Source organism: Athene cunicularia (genome assembly GCF_003259725.1).
Source record: "Athene cunicularia isolate RWA chromosome 14 unlocalized genomic scaffold, athCun1 chr14_part1, whole genome shotgun sequence".
Lineage (NCBI taxonomy): Eukaryota > Metazoa > Chordata > Aves > Strigiformes > Strigidae > Athene > Athene cunicularia.
The window spans coordinates 1,070,881-1,090,715 of record NW_020799118.1 but is presented as its reverse complement, the minus strand read 5'-3'; the positions used below and the strand labels follow the sequence as shown (position 1 = coordinate 1,090,715).

Here is a 19,835-nt window from a genome sequence, read left to right as displayed (position 1 = left end):
TCCAGCACAGCTCTGGTTCCAAACCAAGATGGGTCAAGGAGGACAATATAAAAAAGCTGACGTTTGGCCCTTTGGGTCATTATTGGCCTTCTGATCAAATACTTGGCTTCTGTTGAGATGTACACAGGAAGATTCTCTCTCACTATGTGTAGTATAGATCTGAATCATCCAAAACACAAATCATTAGTAATTACTCGCTAAAATATCATGTTTCATTCAGAAGTATGCCAGGATGATGTGAAACACTATCAGAGAGGGACTTCTTGCCCTCTGGAAAAGTAGCAGAGGGAGAAGGGGGAAAAAAAAAAAAAACACATCGTAGCCAAGAGATTTGTCAGTGTCTCACGGCGCAGGTGTGGCAAATCCCTAGTGCGGACACTGTCTGTAAGGAACCTTGTTAAACCTGAAGAGAATGTAAGAGAACTACTTGCCTAAAGCAGATGGAGAACACAGCTGGGCATTTACAGTCAACCTTATTTCTTCATTCTCTTAACCATCATCTAGGGGAAAAGTGTTGAGACCTTATCTGGAAAGGAGTTGAGAACTAGGGCAGTAAGTTAAATCAAGCAAATAATTTGAATCATTTCTTTAATCTTTCACACCCACAACATAACCACACAATGCAAACTCCCACTTTTGGTGTCATTTACTGATTTTGCAGATGATTCCGAGATCTATAATCTTGTCAATTCATCGACATAAAAATTTATCAAGAATCCTGGAGATCCTGAATGAATGGCAAGTTTTTAGATTATCAGCTGTCTTTCAGTTGCTAAATGTAATTAAATTTAGAAGACTTAAAGCAAAAATTAATTAGAAAAAAAAAAAATCTCTCCTGAGCCCCACGCTGTCCTTTCATGCCAATGTCAGTTTAGCATGCAATACATCATCAAAGCAACATCGCGCTGGTGATACAGAATTTCTGAGAGATGTCCTGTATCTTAAATAGGAAGTTGAAAGCAACAGGGTAGAACAGAGGAGCACAACAATGTCTTTGTATTTCTAAAGACTGAGAAAATGTCTCCTTTTTTTTTAAAATGATTTTAAGGAGGGAGGAAAAAAGACATGGTAACGTTTTCTCCTAAAGACCTGCTAAACCAAAAGTAGATAAAAGTGCTAAAGGTAATCGCAGAGCTCTGTGGTACATAATTCACCTTTGTTTTATAAGTCACCTTCATGAAATGTGAAACTCCTATTTATTTAGGAAAAAGGAAAAAAAAAAAAAACAAAACACAAAACAAAAAAGACACTTCACTCTTTTTCTTTGCTCAAAGAATTTTCCCAGTTTTCCTTTAGTTGTCTCATAAATAAAGGTCTTATATATTGCAAAGGACTCTTCTGGATTTATTTGGGAAGGACTTGGAATAAGTGGAAGCACTATCTTACAGTGTCAGGGCTTGTTCAATCATGAAAGATTAGAGCATCTAGATTAGAAATTACCTGGGAAAAAAAAATAAAATAAAATGCATGGAGATCTTCTAACGTGAGGCAATTTATAAGAGATTATCTACTGATATTAATAATAGTGGTAAATACATGGGCAAAGTTATCCACGTTGGGAAGGAACTCAGAATTTTCAGTTTAATGCTAGGAATCTTATCTCTAGGACACTGCAGCTTTTACCCAGTAATCTGTATAACCATCCCCTAGCTTCCATCAGAAATTAAAGATACAGTTTTTGAAAGAAAATCACTATTTATAATCTAGCCTTAAAGTGACAAAACAATCTAAACCATCTCAATGCCATTTGTAGTGGCTGTCCAAATACTCTAGGCTTGTGGTAAATGTTGCTAACTATTTATTCCTGGCTTTAATCTTATCAATTTATCACACAGAAACTGAGATGGGAAGCTTTGCAGGTCTTGGAAAGGAAGATACAACTGTTTAGATGGGACCTGGTTGGTCAGATTCATGTTTCACACACTCAATATCAGCGCTGTTAATATATGCATCCCCTGAAATAAACGGTGATTTACATATGTGAATTCTATCAACACATCATGAAAATATACGAGCTTTTGCCTTCCTCTTTCTGTTCGCTGAGCTCTGGCCAAAGTGACACGTTGCCCTTTGTACCTATTTAGTCCGGTCCTGTCGGTAGCCGTACGTTTCTGCGTATCAAACAAGCGAAGCAGAAGTGATACTTGGACAACAGGAGTATTTTATATCCAAGAATCCTGCTTATCAGAGTATTTTAAAGGCATCACGTGTTCGTCAAAACAGTGCCAAAAGAACACTGAGTACCTGCTGAGGCAGAGGGGGAAGTGCCATGTCAAATATTTAAGCATCTGCACATTATGTTCAATTTCTTTAGAAGTATAATCGCCTGGAAATTTGGAAAGAGAAGACAACTCATATACCTGGTGGTGCTAGAGAGGAAAAGATATAAACTACAGAACCATTCCCCCGTGCCACACTGGTTCTTGCTTTCCCCAGATGGCGCCCCCGGATCCTCTCCCATCAGGCCTTTGTTTCCAACTATCACTGCAGTTCTACTGGGATAATTCCTGCACCTGGTTCAAACAACTAACTGATGTGTTTGTTCAACAGTGTTACAACCGCCTGTGCTGTGCAACCATGTAATTTATTGTATTTATGCCTGTTTTCTAAGTCAGGTTTGCTTTTAAAATTTTGTTGCCCGGTTGCCTGTATCTTGAGATCTAAAAAAAAAAAAAAAAAAAAAAAAAGCACATATGTACATCCCAGAGTGAAAACCTTCAAATGAAAGAACTCCTGGAGATGTAAAATACCTCTTAAAATGCAATGGATTTAAAACCCTGTGAATTCTGTTGAAAATATACCACGTTCAAACCTTGCCACAAAAACTATTCCTTCATGCAGAGCAGGTGATGTTTCAAGGCTCCAAAATTGCAAATTGAATGTTAATATTAGAATTTAATTCTATTAGCTCCAGGAGGTGACGGGAACATTGGGTGGAAGAGAAAGAAGGAGGTGTTTCCTCTCATGTTAAGTGCATGACAGAGAATTATGACGTGCAGGAGGAGAAAAAGTTAATCCGGAGCTCAGTCACGGGGAAGGCATACAATGTGACTCGAAGAAGTTTAAGAGTAACTAATGACAGGCAAGCAGGAATTAAGCTGTAACAAGAAGAAATTAAAAGCTTTCTTTCTCATCTCAAAGACAGCTCTGCATTTGATAAACAGCCACCACAGAAGATAGATCGGGACAGAGCGTATTATGGCAAAACAACTGCAATATTACCAAGGTGAACCTCAAGTTGTGATTTAGTACTTACACTGAGTGCGTGGGGTTGTCAAGATCAGAAGCCCGGTTCCTGCTCAGCCTTCTCCCGCAGCAGTGCCATGGAGCTCGCTGCCGGCCAGGGACACGCACCTCCAGGCTACCTGCCTTTCCTTCTCTGCCAATTCACTGAAGTGCTCAAAACGAGCACAAGCCCTGACCGCAGCATCCTGGCATTCTCTTTTCTAGGGAAAAAATGGATGCCAGTGTGAATCTAGTTTCAAGGAAACCTGTCAAAAAAAAGGAAAATTTCAATTCCCACCCTGAAACACACGCCCCTCTGCTCAACTTTGCAACGCTGCCGGATTCCACTTTTACTGAACACAGGTACTGTACTATTTCATTATTTATGAATTATTTATGAACTCAGAGAATGAGGAGAATAATAAAAGCCACCTAATTTTCACCTTGTTAATTTACTTTAACATGCTTATAAAGTGGAAGAGTTGAAGAGTTTGAGAGTTCAAGAGTGGGCAGAAAGAACCTACAAACAAGCACTAACCAAGAATCGATCTTCTTAACGGGAGATACCCTTTGAAAACCTTTCTGATTGCCTGCTACTAGAACCCATGTGGGTCTGGGGGATGATCTGTGCATCCCCATCTGTTTCACTAGAAGACAGCATGGTTTGACTTCAAACTCCCCAGAGAAACACAAAGAAAGTAGCTCAGGGTAATAAAACCTATATGATATTTGTTATTCAGGTCTCAAGTTACGGTTAAATATATTATTCAGTGAATTAAATATAAAAAGAAACGGTGTTAACCTCAGATTGTATTGTAACTGAACTTTGTTGTGGTCAGACAGTGCTATGGTTCTAAATGTTTTTGCACTTTGCGTGTAACCTAAGGTTTAAAAAGAGATAAGGCATTATGTCTATAGTTTTTTATGGTTAAAATCAGTTGTTAAAAGGGAGTTTAAATGGCTGCGGCCTTCAGGCCAGATGCTGTTATGTCCAGCCCTGTCTGGCCCATGGATACCAGCACCCCTGTGCTGAGCCGTCCCTCCTCCCCGCGGCGGAAAGCCGGCGAACCTTCCCTGGCAACAAAAAGCCCGCCAAAGAAAAGCCCGCGAAAAGTTGTTGAGGACTTGCAAACCTCTCTGGGAGCATCCCACCCTCATGAATATTCATGCAGGCTGTGCTTTAAAAGGACTCCGTTTTGGGATGTGAGGTGTGTGCCCTGGTGGAGCAGAGACTCCCCGGCACACCCAGCGCTGTTTTGCTCACTTTCGCTTGCTGATCAATTTTACTGACCACTAAAACAAGTTTGAAGGTGGCGATTTCATTTTAAATTACGATTATTCCGTAACACTCAGGATAGCACCAGGTCACATACTTGCAGGTGAAGGAACCGGACTGGGACAGAAGTCACCGAGTACAGATACCGACAGGAGTCAGCTCACATCACAACCTGGAGTCATGAGCTCAGCTCCTCAGAGAGAAGGGTTCACACCCTCCCGTGCTGCACGATGCCTCGGTGGGCTTCAGGCCACCAGGAGATGTTCAGTGTGCGAGACTTGTTCGGTGTGAAATTAAAATTATGAAGGTTTCATCGTGGTTTTCAGACTCGAAACTACACAGCAAGTCTATGCTGACTGACAGGCACACCATGACTGGACTACCACCTTATCTCTGCCTAATTTCAGGAGCTAAAAACAGTGTGTATTTCTTTACTGGCACACACCTTACTAATTTACCAAGATTTTCTACAATAAAAAGCATCAATTTTACAGTGCATATCCCTTCATCAAAGTTACTTTGTGCTGAAAAATGCTCTATGGTATTTATAAATATAAGAATATGATATAATAATATATCATAAGAAATATTTAAGTTTAAAACCTTCAATATTTTCTTTGGGCTTCAGTATCCAATGACAAAATTATCTCAATCCTTTGTTGTGGGTTTGGTTTTTTTTTTCAGAAACAAGTATTTCCTCAGTAATAGGCCAAGGAGATAACATTTAGAATTTCGAATTGTATCAATTGCACTGTTAAAGAATCAATACAGATAAATACAACTGGTATTGACATGAAGTATCTTGGTATAAGGGTCACTGAGTCTTATTTAAGAAATCTCAAACATGTAAATTCTGTCAAAAATTCCAAAATGTTGGTTTCCCCCAGAATAAAGCAAACACCCCCCCATCATCACATCAGCACTGTGACTGCTAATGACCTTCCCATTCATTTCACAATTTATTAAAAAAAAAAAATAAAAAAATCTAGGTAAGAGCTAAAAGTTGAGATGCTGCAAAACCAAGATCCCGTAAGGAAAGCGTTCTCAGTTAGCGATGCACCAAATGTAAGTGACTTAGTATATTGATGCCCACTTCTATAATATTGCTTACACAACTGTTCTGCTACGTGGATTTTACTGTTTTCCTTTCCACTGTCTTCACACCCTTAATGTTATTTCTCAATATATATTCACTGCTAAAAATGCTTAATTTGGCTTTCTTCCCTACCGTGTCTGACGTTATGTATGACCTTGAATTGAATGCCATTGTAGCAAGCTGTCTCTCACCATGGGAGTTCCCTTTTTTATAGCGCTTGAGCACAGCATCTTTGATTTGGTAAAGCAGCACTTGAACAGCTTATGCAGCACTCAGTAATTTTCTGCAGCCACAGAGGTTTATAGTTTGTCCAAGCTTCAGCTGGAACAGCGGTGTTTTACACACACCTAATATCCTTTTAAAAGAGCACTTTTCAAAGTGCTTCGCAACCCCCCCCAAAAGGTGACGAAGAAGGATACAGGTATTGCTGCGGCTACCTAGAGTGGCAGGACCAGCAGGTATTTAATAGTGCGTAGAGAAAAGAATATATCCAGTTGGAATTATAGTCTCAAAGTTTAAAAAAAAATAAATTAAAAAGGTGTTTTTGTTTTTTTTTTCCTACACCATGCTTAAGACAATTCACTAGCAACAATACCAATACTCACGGGTCCAACACGAGTCTCCATTTTCCTCACCTAAATACAGCAGAGCATGACAAAATCCTAGCAGAAAGTGGTCTGACTAGTTGCCTTCCATACCTCAGTGGAAATACCTACAACCCAAAATCTCATTCCGGTGAAATTTCCATCTCATTGGAATTAACAAAGTTTTTTAAAAAAAATATATCAATGAAACAGTCCAGCATTTTGCTGAACGGTGCTGTACCTTTTATCTGAATATATTAATCGAATGAAGTCTGCTTTGTGATGAAACATGAAATCGTGCTTCTTGTACTAAAAACAACTAACAGGATATGAAGTATAACTGCTGTGTACATTAACTGAAGTGACTCAGAAGATAGTTGTGAAAAATATTTTCTTTGTTTTCTGCTCTGCAGTGATTATAATTCAGAAATAGATAAATCGCACACACACAAAAAAAAAAAAAAAAAAAAAAAAAAAAAAAAAAAGAAAGAAAGCAGTGGCTGCCTAGGTCTGTGTGCAAGTCATCTCACTTGCATTTACATCACCACCGCCCTTGGCAATCTATCAGCTGTCTGTGCTCTCAGGCACCGAGCATCAGACGCAACAGGGGCAACACAACCCCAGCAGACAACTGTGTCTCTGCAGCAACTGCCATGTCCATTAGTTATCCGTGGGCTTCACTTCCCGTTTAGCATGTTACAGGCAAGTGCCTGCTTAAGGGTTAAGCCTTACGTCATTCAATTAGGTCTTATTAATTTTGTAAACTCCATTATTAGTTGAATAGCGCTGCTCCTCAGCCTTCAAAAGCTGTCGGTGACCACCAAAGCCAAAAGCTTATCCTCCACCTGCCGTAAAACCAGTCCACAAGGGTACCCTGTGCAGAATCTGTGCAGCGCCAGTTATACTTGGTGTATACTGCCTCTCCGTATTTGACTGACGGGTGGGAAAAAGCAGAGGGAGAGCTCTGCAGCCATGCAACATTTATCTCTACTTCCCAAAAGTATTCAGAAGGAGCTAAATTTACCGACTTTCTGATATTTTGCATACTCTAGAAATCTCCGGGTGATGCTGCAACGTGTATTCACCAAAAAGGGGGGGAAAAAAAAAAAAAAAAAAAAGTACACAGGATTTTTCTTTAAACATGCAAAACTATACCAAGGACGAGGAAGTTTCTCCAAAAATGAAGAGAACTTTCTTGAAAGTTTTCCATGCATTTACGACATTTTATCTTTAAATAAGCATTTCAAGGGATATATGAGCGGCTTAGATGAGATACTTTAAAACAGTCCTGGCCTCCAGAATGTGGGACACTCACAATGCAAAATGAATTATACATCATAGGATGTACAGTAGACAAATTAATTTGCACAGGTTATCTACCTTCCAGCAGCTCCACAGAATTTTCACGGCCTGTGCAACACTTGAAAGGTTTGCTACAGCCCACCTTCTCCCTCGTCTCCCTTCTCTGCATTATGCCAGATTACGCTGTTATATAGGTCAAATTTTCATGCAGAAAAGACCCGTATCTTTCTGTGATATACGAGGCCATAGATGTTAACTTTTTAAAGATGTACCAACCCCATGACAATTATTTTAATTTCATGGAGAGGGCTTTAAATAGATCAGCTTAGTAAATGACTATGAGACACTTTCATATTAAAAAAAAAAAAAAAAAATCCAAACAATCTTTCCACAGTGAGTTAAGACTATTAATACCGATTTTCAGGAAGCGTCTGAAATCTGTGAACAATTTCCTTCTGTGGTCAAGCATGCCTATTTTTCAGTATTTGAGAAGTGCACACATGAATTTGCACATGCACTGCGTTCACTAACGACATCAATCTTTCCTTAGGGAGACTGAGTAATAATAAGGTACTGAATAGTAATACCTACAAATTAATAATTTTTCAAGTGAGACTTTAAAAAGGGTTAACAATTTCTGTAGTGCGCCCCCAGATTACACGGACACAGTTTAAGAAAAAAAAAAAAAAAATAGTTTCAGAGGCTATAATTAAAACTGATGGTTTGGGAGAGAAAACAGAGGGGAAAAAAAAAAAAAAAAAAGTCTTGACAATATTAACTCTCAACCCCCCTAATAAATTAATAAACATTTGTTAATCTAACTGCAAAATTGGTCTTACACAACTGTCAAAATTACTTTGAAAACTTCTGACCTTCAGTCCGAGACATCAGTTTTTTCCCATTTTCTTTCCAGTTCTGAATATTCTCTTATTTAGATCAGATTTAGTGGTGAATATAGATCTTATCGTTTCCTATGACTTTTAAAAACTGCCTAATTTCAGATTTATTTAATTTAGGGCTTACGTACATTTACATGCTGCCTGATGATTTCCTGTTGGGTGAGCTGTGAATTCTCAACTGTTAAGTTGGAAGTTCTACTGAAATAAGTATTTCAGAAGGAGGAAAATATTAATTCTAGTATGTATACTGGAAAAATACTGCCCGGTCATCAGTTTTTTCAAGAAACAGAAAATATACAGATGGCCTGCTTCCTCACACTTTGTGCATTTCTAGACACTGGATACTTCTCACTTAATTGACAATCTGATAACATGCTTTAGCATTCAGACTGAATCCAAAAAGTGATGTCCAGATGCAGAAATGTTTCTGCTGCAGGACTTCAAGGATTATAATTTTATGGAGACAGAATGTTGGTGAGATTCAGTAAGTAATATCCCCCCCCAAACACATGAATTAACCCTCTGGGGTGAACCAGGTACCCATTTATCCTTTCTCTAGGTGGAGCCAAGAGTGTCAAGCTTGGGAAGGGTGTAAGAGCAGAGCAAATGTCTCCTGCAGCAATGAGCAGCTCAACTGTCTGAGACAGAACTGATGTCCTTGAGGGAGTCATAGAAGCGGTGATCTTCAGCTCCATTTCAAAATACACAAAACTACGAAATTTACCCCAGAAACCCAGCACTTCCCTTATTCAGCAGTGCTTTCATTTATCTTACAGGCTTTTACATTCCTTTACGTTAAACGCAGGAAACTATTGCCAAATGGAGTTCGTCATGCAGCTTTATAATGGTCAAGGAACTCCTAATACCAACTAGAAAGAAAATGTTGAAGCAGCGCATTTTCCAGCACATTACATTCTTGCTCTGTAATAATTACTGTTTATACTAGATGTGCTGGGGGGTTCTTGGTTTGGTTTGGTTGGTTGGCTTTTTATTAAATAGGGAAGAATACAATAACAGTCCCCCAAAACGTATCAATACCTCTTGGAGATAAAACTCTTTATTAAAAAAAGGAAGAATTAAAGTGAAATGGCTATCACCTTGTGAAATTTTAGATACCCAGCTTCAAGATTGTTGCATTAAACTCTGATCATAAGATAAGCACGCGATGTGTACGTGTCAACGCGGTGAAAGTCCTATGAGCTTCTGGTTGTGGTCAGCTACCTCAAGTTTTATTTGAGACATTCTAAATACATGGATAGGTATGATATTGCTCAGGATAAACTGGTGTAGACTACATTGTCATCACTCAGAGCACTTTGAATTTAAAAGGGGTGGAAGAGGACGACTGTGAAATTAGCAATTCTGCTTTACCTGTTACACATTAAGGCCACAATAATTTTATTAAGTTTGAGCCATTAAAATAATTAGTTTCCTGTTCATGATGTTATTAAATTTGGACAGACATAGAGAAGATAACAGAATCATTAATGAACACAGATAACCTAAAGACAACACGGAACAGTAAATAATTAAATCTACAAAATTTAATATCTGAAACTTCTAGGCATATAGGGAAATAGGAATTACGATGGTGCTAAGCAATAAAAAAAAAATGTCAAGTTGTTAGGGAATGAAAGTTTAAATAAAAACATTTCCTGGTTTGTTCGGCCACAACTATGGTCTTTTGCTCGTATTCTTTGTCATTTAGCTGCATGACAACTTCATTCAACCTTCAGTAGCAAACACAGGTATTGATTATCTCTGAACATCCTAATGACTGGAGACTGGGACACAAACGATAAAAGTAGAGTTTCTGGTTGCGAGTGAAATTATAGTTTGCCCTACAAGATTGCACAATAAATCAGAGAACAAATCAGCCAACATAGGGCTCTGGGGTCACTGAAGTGATGTTGACACATTACAATAATGAGAACTTGAAACACCTCATGCCCTATTGATTTTTAAGCTGAATCATTGCCACGGCAGGAGATTACAAGACTCTGTACTGGAATCATGACCCACATGGGAGATGCTGATGAAAAATACAAACAACTGCACCAAAATAGTTCTTTACCTGTATCTATTATAACCTGATACCCTTCCCTCACCCCCTCAAGGTCTCAAACTGCAATGCAATAAACATTTAAGTGCTTAACTATCTCACTTAAAAACAACTTTTTCCCTTTCTGTTTTCTTCTTTATCTGCATTGATACACAATGTAGACTTGAAGCAACACTTTAAAACACCTCACAGAAACTGCATAATAGATAAATCAGCCTACAAGAAATGCTTTTTAATGGTCGAAGTAGCTTTCATGTTTCACTCACTAGCAAATTATTCTACGACATAAAAAAAAAAAAAAAAAATTCCAATAATCACCAACTAATTTTCTACATACAATAGAGAATGCAATATGTAAATGTCAAAAGTCCTGGCACAAGCTGAAGAAAAAAAAGCTCCTCTTTTTCTTCCACTTGACAGCACTGCGAACCAATAAGCTGTTAGAGAGGTGACCAGTGACACAAGATGATTACAGTCCTGTCATGACAAAAAGAGCAGTTATAATTTGCACTGCAGTGAATTACTTTAGGAACACATCATTTTGCTTAAGGGGAGAAAATAATACCTCTATTAGCGCTACCAGCCAGGGGATCTCATGCTACGCCTTAAAGGTGCCAGTAAAGAGAGAAACTCTGAACTAATGCCTCCACAGTAAATAAACTTTGAAATTTTAGTTTATTCTTGGCAATAAGGACTTTTTAAGTACGACAATGGTTTTCTTAATAAAGCATAATTGTCAACTAACAAGACAGTAGAATGAAAGGGTTAACTTAGAGTAAGTGGAAGGGTAACTCTGCGAAGAACTAGGTAACCTATGGCAAAAGTGAAGAAACTTTTACCTCTCAATGCACTTACCCGTGAAAGGGATTAGAAGTTAGTTAAATATATCCTAAGGATTAGCTCCTGTTAGGCTCCTCAGAGATGTGTTTTTAATCAGTAGCTCTGCACTTGGCATTTATTCCTTTAGGGAGGGGGGGACATCTTCAAATTATTTCTCTTCTCCGTCTGAAATTCAGTGCCATCAGCAAGACTCGCAACAAAAGAGGGGACAGAAGGACAACGAATCACAATTTACGTTAGAGACTCAGCCTTACAAGTTCCTCACAATTTTTAAGGTGCTTATCCTCAAGCCACCTCTCTGGGATACAGGCATGATTCACAACCTTACTTACAATGTGGAATTAAGACAAAAGGGAAGTAGCATCAACAGACAGGTTTATAAAGAAACGCAGGTATTTGTGCTGTGATTCAGGCACGATGCAGATGTGTTAGGAAGAAATTCTGCACACACATATCCCTCCCAATTTCTCTGCCACCATCAGAGCACCTACACTTAAGTTTCTGTCTTCCCTCTTCCTTTGTCTCAGCAGAATAGCTTAAGGTGCCTCAATTTTTCTTTCTGTCCATACGCAAGCTGGTCCTACTTTATCTCATACCTAAGCCTGGTAACTACACTTAAACTAGTTGATACTCTCCCTGATCTTCCCCGAGAGGCACGCTCAAAACAAATTAGTACACATAAGCTGTGCTAAGTGCCACAAAACCAGCAGCTATAATCATTAGTGGGGGAAAAGCACTTCCCAGTAACACCTCCTATGAAATATTCGGGGGCCTAGTGGCAATGTTGAATACCAACAGGTAACACAGTAACTGCAGTATATCACAAGCTGCCATAAAACCAGTCTTTTCTAGGAGGAAAATTTCATCTCTCTCCCCTAACAATTTAATACATTTCTGTATTGGGAAATGCTATCAACAGAAAATCAAGTAAAGAAGCAGCTCAACGTTACACAGAAAGAACAAAGAGTGATCAAGTAAACCGACAGACATTACTGTCTGGAAGACAAGCGGCAGGTCTTTGGAACGTTTTGAGAAGAGAGAGCGCACATACATGTAGGCAGAGAAACCCCACATCAATTACCCATCCGTGTGTTGGTCCTGCTCACAACCCATTAACAGCAGCTGCGACAGTAACATGCCCCGGGATGATCTGCTCTGGGTCAACTCTCTCTGTAAGGACACTATGAAATTCCACAACAAAGAGAAGCAAACCAGATTACTGATAGGGTCTGTTAGGACTGAGGATGTTTCTCATTTTGAATCGATTGCTTTACGTTCTGAGGAGGGGTTCTGTTGGACGAAACATTTTATACAAACATTCTCCTTGTAGTTCTGCAACTTCTACAGAAACCGCTGTAAATCAATGTAACAAAACCTTAAGTTCATTTCGCTAATACCAATCTTCATTAATGACATGGCGGTATTCATTAGACAATAATTTTCACAATCATTTGACACTGCTCAGCATTAGAATACAATCATATCACCGTTTATCATTTTTCATCAAAATGAAAGTCGAGGGGATAGTCTATTGAGCAAGAAAAGTTAACTCGTTCATACAAAACAAAATAGCTTTAAACATTAATTTTATCACGTAGGTAACATATAAATATTTGGACGATTAAAATGGCTCGAAATGTATTATTAAAATTAACGTTTCGGAAGCAGTACAATGGGACAGAGACTGTATTTTAGCAAAGAAACTATGTCAGCGCAAAAACTACCCGCTGCCATTTTCCCCGTTGTTGGCAGCAACAGAAAGTCTCAGCAGCATCACAAACGCTCTGTAAACCTTATTTACAAGAAGTCAGGACCCCTTAGCAGGGTAAAACAAGTACTGGCATGTGATATGCTACCAGGAACTTTTCCTATAATTTGCAATAAAGACACACCTGTTTCAGTTGCACAAATTCTAGTCAGTCTGTACGAGAAGAAAACTGTAGAAGAGGGTCCGAGAGAACATCAGTAGTAATGGCAAAAGATTGAACTGGTTAAAAGATCCAAAAATTCTCATATGAAAACCAGAGAAATAACACTAAGGCTGCTTATTATTATTTTTTTTTAATGGAAATAAAAAAGAGAGACAAAATAAATACCGATAGACGGCACAGAGAACTAGAAAGTTCAGTTTTCAGAAAAAAAAAAAGGACACAGGAATCTACAATGAAAATTAATAGTAAAGCAGGACGACATCTTCCCTCCCACCAGGCCAACCTGTTAGGATTTTTTTTAAACACAACAGGTCTACAGAGTGGTAAGACTCATTGTCAGAGAGTGTGTTGCCAAAGCTGAATACCCAAGGAAATTTAAGGAGTGTTCAAAGTGGAAATAAATCTTTATACCCCGATATCTATAACCTGTTCCCTTAAGGATCCAACTCATCCCTTCAACATTAAACATCGAGATAAACCTTTATGAGGAGTAACAGAAGGTTCGCTTCTGTGACAGTTCCATACACCTGCTCTGCCAAAGCCAGAATAGAGATTAAATAAACTCAAGTCTGATCCAGTTGTATTTCTCTCGATCTGGTTCTCTGTCTTCATTTAGAGGGCAACACTGAAGGTCTTGGGAACACTTACACAATGTGATTTGACTGGTTCGATAAAATTGTGGGGTTTTAATTATTTATTTCTCAGCATTGAAACAGAGCTGGGATTTTTGACATTAGCCACACGATGGCACCGCTGCCAAGCAAGAATTTGAACACTTGCATATTTATCGGAATTCAAATAAAAGTTCAGACATGGTGACTTTCACAGCTTTCTTGCTCCTTTAAGGATATCACGGGACAACTTAATGCGGCTGAAAGATGCCACAAAGCAATACATTCAAAGCTTCCAGACAGTCTCACTAAAAACGAAATTACCCAAACATTACCAGTCAATGCAGAATGTCAACACAGTCAACACTAGAATACTTTTGTTGTTTGCTATCTCAGGGTGATGTTGCTAATATATTTGTGTAGTCCCATCTCTGCGCTCCACTAGCTTAAGTTTTTGAAGGCTGATGAAAATTAATCTACTCTATGTTTATAAATCTCATTAAAAAAAAAAATAAAATTACAAGAGTCAAACCTAAAACTCTCATCAAAAAGTGATCAGCTTTGATCTTTCCCACATCAACGCGAAATGCTGCCAATTCAAAGCGAGTATCTGGCCCACCAAGCTGTGTCTTGCTTAGAGAACAGGATTTCATACCTGAACGGGGGAGGGAATTATACCATAACCTGCTCCACAACCCTTCAGCACACATCCTTTTTGGATTTACCATTTTAAAACATAAAATACACTTCCTAGAAAATTCATAGTGCTGCTAAGGCACAATCTAATTCAATCCTTTCTCCCAGTCACCCAAACTCATAGAAAGAATAGAGACCTGAAGATAACAGAATCACTGTAGAATACATCCTTTATACCTTAGAACTAAAAAATCCAACTGTAGAGATTCTTTAGAACTACATTTTTCTTGTTTCGATACCACTGACAAAAGATTCAAAGTAACTTTTCTTGAACACTTGCTTTCTTTTTGATGTCTCGGTATCATTTTTCCCCCTATAATCTCTTTGTATCTCTTACTAGCCCACACTGTGTCCCATATTTGGGGTATGACAGGTTAAAAGTCACACTATATCAACTTCTAACTTCAAACGCTGTAATGTGATTCATTCTTTTGTGCAGGCACGAATAAAAATCTGTCCCAAACGGGGGATGGGAAGAAGGTACTAGTAAAGTTCAGCTCCTGTGAATGTTTGAGGCTGTTTAATTTGCACTAAAAAGTCCAGCAGAGGCATGAAACACTACATAACGTACAACATATACACCGACGCACCCAGATAGAAGCTTAAAACTGCAGGAAAAGAGAGCAGAAACACGAAGACCTACACAAGGTGGATATAAACAGTGTTTTACTCAGTATTCCCGTCTCCCTCACCATCTGTATTGATAGACTTTTATTTTTCAACACTTCTACACAAAAAGAAATTAGAGGAGAAATCATAATTGTAAATATTGAAGATGATTGCCATGGTGTTTTGTTTTTTTTTTCAAATCCCTTGCCCATTTGTTACAAGATACTGCTGTGTATCTTGTGTCTTTCCCGTTAACATTTCATGGAGCAGTTCCATAAACATACGTTTGTTCTTGTTCTCAACACTTTGTTCTGTCACTGCGACAGATGGCTTTACACTGAAGCATATGAAAATATTAAATTCTTTATAAACCCGTTGAAGTTTGAAATGCCTGCAAGTAATAAGTATCTTGGCAGCTCTTTAATACAGATATTACAGAACGCTATTTAGTGTTTCCCTATCAGTCTCCTATTTGCTACAGACTATTCCAAAACTACAGTTTTCTTTGAACTGAATCACAACATGCTTCATGCAAAACGATGTCACTTCTAAGTTGAACAGTATGTTTTGTTACTTGTCTGTCCAGAAAAAGGTAAAAGCTCATTAGAAAAATTATGGTTAGACACAACAGGGGTCATGTGTCATACCAAGAAGGAGTCCAGAGCACACTGGGACTTTTTTTTCCCCACTATTCCTTCTCTGTCTTTAAGAAAGATGTATTTTCCACAGCAATTGGTAGAGTCCTGTCTTCACAGATTGGATTTCAGTTTCCTCTAACACAATCTTCTGTCCTGCACCAAAGTTGGCTCTAATAGCTTAAACAAAAACAAAAAAAAAACCACCAAAAAACACACACACAAAAAAAAACCAACACCAAAACAAAAAACCCCAAAAACAAAACAAAAAAAACCCCAGTGTCCAATATATTTATCCTTCTCATAATGCTTACAATGCATCAAGCAACTTCGATTAGTTTGTAAACTCAACTTCCCAAAGCAAGAACCAATCAGTTGCATTGACTGGTTAGGAACTATCCTTTTCGTTTCTATTGTTTCCTTCATTTGAAGCTTTTTTTTTCTGACAGAGGCTGTTGGTTGCTATACAGAATATGCAGAACGCTACACAGAAAACAGCACAACGGAGCCTGTCTGGGCCCAAGGCTCTCTTACGCTTCCTAAATAGTAAAAATAAGTCTCAACTGCTCTAATATGTTCTGTGTAATCAGCTTTTTATTCATAAACCTTAATGTTATGTCATTAATAGAAGATGGGAAAGTCTGTGCAGCTGTCAAAATAAAAAATTACTTTCTATAAATAAAGCAAAAATATAGTCAAAATAACTTCGTTTAGATGATAAATTTATATTTTAAATTCTAAAGGCAATACTAAAGGAATAAGGGAAGCCCTCATCTGCAGCGTAGATGTTATAAGAGTTTATATAAAACCAATTCCTTAAATGCATCCAATTCTAAGTATCTTATACCTGCCCTGACCCTTACTGAGAGGATTTTTCAGCGCTTCCATAAATACAGACAAAATATTTTTTTTTCTCAGAACTAAGTGATAAACTACATACAAGTTTAACCAGCAATCACATCGCTGTAAGATTAAACACTTGAGAGGGGAGTTGGGAGCAGGGATTGAAGAAGTGCACACCTCTTATTGCACTGTACTTTTATATATATATATATATATAAAATATATAAATAGCCCAAAGGGAGATCCAAGATTTTATCAGAAAGTTTGCAGAAGTCCAGTATTTTCCAAACTCTGCTTCTTGGGAAAACATTTATAATATTGATTCACTGACTTATCTCACAGATGTGTAAAAATAGCAAAAGGTCAGATTCAGAACTTTTTTTTTTAGACGTTCTTGCTCAGGATACAAGAGAGATCGACCTGCTGAATGGAAAATAAATTCAGTTTTTGAGAAACATTATATTTCAGTAAAAGGAATACACAGAAATACGAACAAGTTCTGTTGGTTATAAATTATTTGTGTAGTGCGTCTCTACATACAAAGGCATACAGCTGCATTTTTCTGACATTTACTTTCCAAAGTGTCAGAAATCCCATCATCTTCCTAACACATCTAATTAAATATTAAGTATTCTTACTATCAGGAAGCCTTTCTAATGCCTAATCTAAAGCTTCCTTGGTGTAATTTAAGCCCACAGCTTCACACCCAACTCACTGCAGACATGAAGAACAACACGTCAACGCTGTTATGTCCCATTGCATGTGAGAATTTGTTCCTTTGAGCAAAAATGCGGTCTACTGTCTGCAGTGTTGAAAGGCCGAACGAAACATTTATTACTCACTCAAGTTAAACCCAAATATTTTTGTAGTTCTGCATCATGCAGGAAAATAAAAAGGAAATTTCTCAGTGGGGGAAGAAACAGACGATTCCTTTCTAAATGTCAAAATGAAACACGCCGAAGTTGTAATGCGCTCTGGGTTTTTTTGGTTTTTTTTTTTTTTTTTTTTTTTAATTCCACATTTCCAGTTTCCTTAAAATATTGATAAAATCTGTTGATTTGCTAAAATAACTAAAAAGGACTTTTAGTTACCTAAGCTTCCTCCCCACCCCAAATTAAATAACTGCCTGTAGAAAATTGCTTGGATCCAGTTAGAATTTCACAATCTTTCTGCTTCACAGACATAAAGATTTGGGGGAATAAACATACATCCTGCATGCCATTTTTAAAGATTATTCCCCCTAAGAATCTCAGCTTCCTCATCTATCTTTGTCTTCTGTTATCTTAATGGACACAATGCCCTTGGCTCCTCTGTGGTGATAAAACTTGAGGAAAATAACAACAGTCTAATCCACCTCACTTCTACGAATGCACAACGGTCCACCTGAGTCATATACTGACAGCGTGTGATTAGTTGAAGTTTGCATCCTCTGCTTTTCTTACCCTACTGCGTAGCCAGATCAAGTTATACACTACCCAATGACTCACACACAATTATTTTACAGTGTCAGTCCTTTAGCTGTTCACTACCTAAACAGAGTTTACTACAAATTTCTGGATCGGTTTGCATCATTTTCCGTAGGTACGTACGTCTTACGAAAGAGCAGAAGCATTTCCTATTTTATCGCTGTTGTGCTTCACCCTCAGTTCTGAGTCACTAAAATAACCCATTGCTCACCAGCCCCCCCCCAGCCGCTAACAACGGATCACGGGATGATACAGGCTGGAAGGAGGGAGGTTATCCAAGAGCAGTCCTTCAGATCTTCTGGGAAACACCACCTCTAAGTGTGGAGGTCCTAAACTGGTCAAACAGAGGAGATGCCAGCATCACCTCCCAGCCCTTATTCCAAAAGACTTCTCTTCCAAAGCCCTGTCTTGCATTTCTTCTCTCCCCACATCTGCTCTGCGAGGTTATAGAGACAAGATAAACGCATCTAATAATAATTAGTCTGAAAAATTATGTGAACCAACAGCAGGCAGAACTAACCAACTCATGAATTTATCAGCAAAAGCTTTTTTTTTTTTTTTTTTTTAAATGAGAAGGATGCTCACACACACATATTTACATTTACATACTTCTATAAATTTAGGAGCATAATAGGTTCTGAAAAAAAAACTTTCTAGTAGACTTCAGCAAAATAATAAACCTCATAATCTCTGCCTCAAAAAAGTCCAATAGGCGATTTAGAGATCTCATCTGCTGTGAGAACCACAGTCTCAAATGTCTAACAATGTCTTGCAAAAACCATTAGATAATCCTGATTATATTATAAATCACGGCCAATATTTGGCTCCCAATCGTTAGTTAAAATATTTGAATTCAACGTTTTTATTTAAACGCAAAATGTTCAAAAAGCACATCTTAGATTAGAAGGTTCCCAAATCAAGTAACAATTAGAAAGGTTTGAACCAAAATACAGAAATTAAAACACGAGTGGGACTACAAGACCCCAGGACACCTTCTGTCAGAAAGGTAAATTTAAAAAGGTGAACGCTTGACGCTAAACAGTACAAAAGGAGAGCGCCACGGTAGCCCATGAGGGCTTGATCTAAATGTCATGTTCTCAGAAGACTTGCTTCAGGGTGACAGTAGTTCCTCGAAGATACTGGGCTTCATCTTAAATGACATTATTCACTGAAATGATGCTACTTTTGTTAAAGCATCATGTAATAGCGAAAGTTCTCAGAGGCGCACAGGTAACTGTCCAACTGCGCGGCAGTGATGTGCCACGCCTGCCTCTGCACTTTGCTGTCACACATTCGTACAGTTCAAGTAGAGAGCCATTAGATTCAGGGTAATTAGTCAGAAACAAGTCCTCGTATAATCTACAATTTACTTACCTGAAAAAAGGACCGAACCTGATTCCTGAATTACTGTAACTCATGTAATCAGAAAGTTTAAAGTTAACAAGGAAAATATTTACATTAAAAAAAAACATAAGCACCTGTCCAGAAAGCACCCCAGCACAAGGGGACAGAACAATTTCCATTTGCAAAGGGTGGGATGTTGTTCTTGGCATTTTACATCACGCTCCAAGGTAGAAGCGGTGAACTGACGCTCTTTGCCAAAGCTCTACTCAAGTTCAGGTTGGTCCATTAGTCATTAAGACCAAGATTTGCATTTGGTTACTTCCCTCCCCCTTCCTACCTGCTTGAATTTGCAGTAACTACTAGCTAGGAAACCTGCTTTAAATTGCTGAAAATCAAAAAAAAAAAAAAAAAAAAAA

At 38.2% G+C, this 19,835-nt stretch overlaps 1 protein-coding gene across 16 annotated transcripts in view; it reads right to left on the bottom strand.

The window, feature by feature from the left end:
* RBFOX1 (RNA binding fox-1 homolog 1) overlaps positions 1-19,835 on the bottom strand; it is a 1,263,570-nt gene that overhangs the window by 629,975 nt on the left and 613,760 nt on the right. The gene's annotated exons all lie outside the window — the stretch shown is intronic.